Source organism: Lolium rigidum, chromosome 5, assembly GCF_022539505.1.
Source record: "Lolium rigidum isolate FL_2022 chromosome 5, APGP_CSIRO_Lrig_0.1, whole genome shotgun sequence".
NCBI lineage: Eukaryota > Viridiplantae > Streptophyta > Magnoliopsida > Poales > Poaceae > Lolium > Lolium rigidum.
This window is the reverse complement of record NC_061512.1, coordinates 136,512,872-136,517,607: the sequence shown is the minus strand read 5'-3', so window position 1 is coordinate 136,517,607 and position 4,736 is coordinate 136,512,872.

Sequence of the window (4,736 nt, the reverse complement as noted above, 5' to 3'; positions counted from 1 at the left end):
AATTTTAAGTTCTACAGGACATGGTTGATGATTACTTATATTATACTTCAAAAGAATAACTTTTGAAGAACATGTTGTTTAAGAAATAATGAGTATTTCAAAGAAGGATAGGGCTTCTAAGGTTTGATTGACATTTGTACTTCAAAAGAATAACTTTTGAAGAACAGGTTAAAATAAGAATATGAACTACTTTAAATAGGAGCTAAGTGCTATTAGGGTTTACTAATAGGACTGGTTGGTGCTTAAGTAGAAGTGATCTACATGTAGCAAGTATTAGTAGGTTTATTACTATGGTTTCTCCTAAGCATCATATCAAAGGATGGTTATCAAGGTGTTGCTATGAGTTAGGGTTTACTATGACTTCATATTTGCTTTACCAAATAATCTCTAATAGTTTCTAAGCTAAGTGGTTTATCATTTCCTAAGTAAGGTTTAGTTGGATAGGAACATGTGATGTGATTTGCTACACAAAGTTGATACTAGGGTTTATCATTATGGTTCTACTAGGGTTTAATGATTGAGGTTGATCTTAATGGTATGGTATATAGGAGTGGTGATCAATGGTACTAATTCAATTAACAAGTTAGGATTTCTACCTAGGTGACATTAGTGGATCATATAGGTTTTAATTAAGAATAGGAACATGAAATGATAATCTCATGTGACTTGGTTTTATGCTAGTGGATCCTAAGCATGTATTCAATTGTTTCTAATTAGGGTTCTATATGTCAAGTAAATCTCCCATGTTCATATGTGACACATATCTAGGGTTTTAGAGTTGGTTCTAAGGTGGAATGATCACATGAAATAATGGGATCAAGGTTCATGTTTATGTTAGAATTAGGGTTTCTAAATTATGGTACAACTCTACAAATGATAATTGACAAGATAGGTGTAATTACTATTTACTTTGAAACAACATTAATAATGGTTTGACATTTTATTCATGTTCACAAGAATTAATAATTAGGGCAACTCCTATTTAGGTTTTAATTAAGAATCAAAGTTTAATAATTGTTATTAGGTTTTAAAATATTTAATTTGTTAACTTAAGAATGTTTAAGTAAATAAGTTTTGATTTACCAAAATAATATTGGCTTATAATATTTTCTTGAGTTATTACTATTTAAAGAAAATATGAAATAGTAATTTGCAAATTAGGGTTTATGAGTTACCTCTAATAATTAAGTTAATGCAAATATGATCAATAAAATTAATCTTAACATTTTACTTAGTTACTGAATAGTTAAAATTTAATTTTTATAACTTCACTAATTATTGAATTCAAATTGTATTTTAAATAAATGAAATGGCATAATTAATAAGGTTAAAAATAAGTGAAATTTTATTTTGACACACATTTTTGTTTTATATTTTATTTAAATAGAGTTTATTTTTGTGAGCATTTTGATATATTATTCATATTTTTCTGAGTTGAAATGAATTTTATACAATTTTGCAAAGTTTTAGCTATTTACTGGAATTTGAAATTAACCTAAATACTAAACGTACCGGTTCACACCCTAGTTCCAGACACTGACGAGTGGGGCCATTGACTGGGTCACTTGCCACGCGGGCAAAGACCAGTCAACAAAGCCAAGGGACCCCACCTGCCGCGCTGGCATCACCGGCGGCTAAACGCCGGCGGCCTGTATACGGTGGCGCCGCCGATTTAGGGCACCCCGAGATGCGTGGTTGGTACCAATCGAACGAGAAGAAGACGAGGAACACGATGGTGGTGTTGGTTTGGCGAGGGGATCACCGGAACCATGTCGGAGAACATGTCCCGCGGCGGTGCTCTCCGGTGAACTATCGATCGAGGGCTACGAGAGGGTTCTAGGAAGCAAGATCCGGCTCTTCGGATGCGCAAGCTTACCCCGAACATGATGGCGTGGTCGACGACGACGATTGGCCGACGGAGACGATGGCGATTGACGAGTTCCCGGCGATGTGCTCGCAGAAGGGATCGGTGAAATTGATCCGCTACACGGCTCCCCTGGATGCTCGGGCTCCTCCCGGATGCTCCTTGAATCCATGCGCTCCTCCTCGGACCTCACGGCAAGCTCGGGGTGGCCTCAATCGTCGTGCTTCGTGCTCGACGCCGGCGAGCGATCGAGGAAGAAATCGAGAGATATAGAGGATTACGGGAAGAAATGGATGGGCGGCGAGGTACTAGGGTTTCCTGGAGAAGCTCTTGACCTATTTATAGATCTCGGCAAGGTCAAATTAGGAAGTTCACCGCCGGCGACGGCCGAGATGTGGCGGTGCCGTTGTTACTGCAAATGAGCACGAATTGGGACGCAATTAGATAGGCTCGGACGCGAGAGGATTTGGGCGCGGTTCTGAGATTTCTGACGACGTCCGTGGCGTCCTTATCGCCGTCGTGGTCGTGGCCTCATCGGCGCAGCGCGTCTGTCGACGCCGTAGAGGAAGACGACGACGATATATCCTCGCACGATTTTTAAAGCAGCACGAAACGGTATTTGGTTCGGGCTGGGCTGCACTGGGCTGTGGTGGTGGGTTGGTCCTGGGCTCAGCTGCTGGGCTGCACGGCCAGGTAAGCCCCCTTTTCTTTTTTATCTCTTTTCTATTTTCTCGTTTTTATTTTCTCGTTTTGAATTTGTTATTTGAATTCAAATTTGAATTCTGTTTTGTTTTGTAGGTTCTTAAACATTTGAATATCAGTATAACTTGATAACCATGCTCACTGTATAATCTTGTTATTTAAACAAATATTTAGTTTAGGATTTAATTAATATCTTGTGAGGCTTGAGTAAAATATAAATGGTTTAGTTATTTATTTCAATTCCCTTTTTAATTTAGGAACCAGATCTATTTAAATGATTTGAAATTTAGAACATGTGCATGGTGAACACATTTTATTTTTCTAGTGCTTAACCATAGTGATCATTCACATATAATTTAATTATGGCTATGGTTTAACAAATGGTAAAGGAAATGGAATTGGTTCATGATTTTATGTGAATGATAGTTCTTAAGTTTTAAGAAGATTCCTTTCAAAAAAAAGTTTTAAGAAGATGATTAAGAAAGTTCTATAATCACTAATCTGTTTTTAGTAAACTTTAGCTTGAACTAATTAAGATGGATCCTATGTTTATAATTAGCAATGCATTTGCTAATGATGGTTTAATTTATAAAACACTACTTCATTTGGTCTACTAGGATGGAAAGGTAGGGTTTAATAGTTTATGTGAAGTGATTCCTATGTGAAAGGTTTAGGGTTTTGGTGATGCTTCACTAATTGAAGTATTAAATAGGCATGAGGCATGGCAGGGTTATAATTATAATCCAAAGTAATCCATGGGTTGGAATTCACATGTAGTTTAGGGTTTAAGTTGTGATCACCAATATGATACACAACTAGAATTAGGATATGGCATAAGCTTTGGTTATGTTTTACTAATGGGACATGGCTCTCACCTCCAAGATTAAAGGTTGGTTTGAACAAGTAGAATTTAATACTACTCTAAAATTCTCTAGGATAGACATGGATATGGTTAGCATCTATAACCTCTCTCACTTCTCAATATCTTGGAATATCCTAAGGTCTTACTAAAGAGATGATGATATGATCCTCTAAATATATGGTTTCCCTAGGAATTCTACCTTGGTATCTTCTGTAGCTTGTTCTTCAGGAAATCTGATAAACCTGCATCTTGTGGTATGCCTCCACCTCCTAGCTTCTTCATCTTGATCCTAGCTAATTCACATGGAGTGGCTCTATGTGTTCTCTTCCTTGTGTCATGCCACAAGGTGATCAAATGGATGAAGGGTGTGGCTCTATTTATAGGCTTGGGCATGCTCTAGTATCATGACACCTAAGTGGTGACTCTTGTGTTGGTTTGATGAGTAAGGTGCTTGGTTGTCATGCCCTTATCCATAGCAATCCTTTGAGCATGAGGTGGCAAAGCTTGGAAAGCAAGTCATATAGATATTTTCATCCCATGTGGCAAGATCATTATCCTCTCATATGATTTATTTTTGGATAGCCAAGTGGCATTTGCTACTAAATATCTTGTGGATGGTTTTATTATTGTTGATGAGTCACCATACCATCTTTGATTGGATTTACCTTATAATATTGGTAAAAAGGTTAAGGTTGAAGGTTATTTCTTAATTTTGGATAGTTGGGTTTGATTTCACCAAGGCATGATCATATGAGTTTCAAAATACTCATAATTAGTTTTATTCAAATAGTTTGAACTATAATTTGTAATGTAAATGGATTTAGTTTTATGATATTCCATGTATTTAATAAGTTATGATTTAAATAAGAATGTGTGGCTTTTATGCACTTTAGACCCTGTGGTTTACCTTATTTACAAGTGAATTAAATTACACACAAAGGTAGTTGCTAACTTTCAAGTGTTGTGTAATAGTTCTAGTTCCTTTTTGATCCAACCTATGGATCAAATTATGTCTACCCAAAATAAGAGTTTAGCAAAGATCACAGTGAAGGTTATAGCGCTTGACTTGATGATCTACTTCAATTCCAGCAAGTCAAGTGAAACTTCAGTTACTGTGGTAAGTTTTATTTGAAAGCGCGAAAATCCCCCGGATTTTCTATGCATGAATGCAATGCACACTTTGGTGTTCTCTCATTTTATTGCCTCTAAACCTGGGATATTACATGATCTCTGCTTGATGTCGCTTGGGTTTCGGCGGTGCTGGTTGCCGTGGTGATGCTATGAAGCTGCAGATGTGCGTTCTCTGAT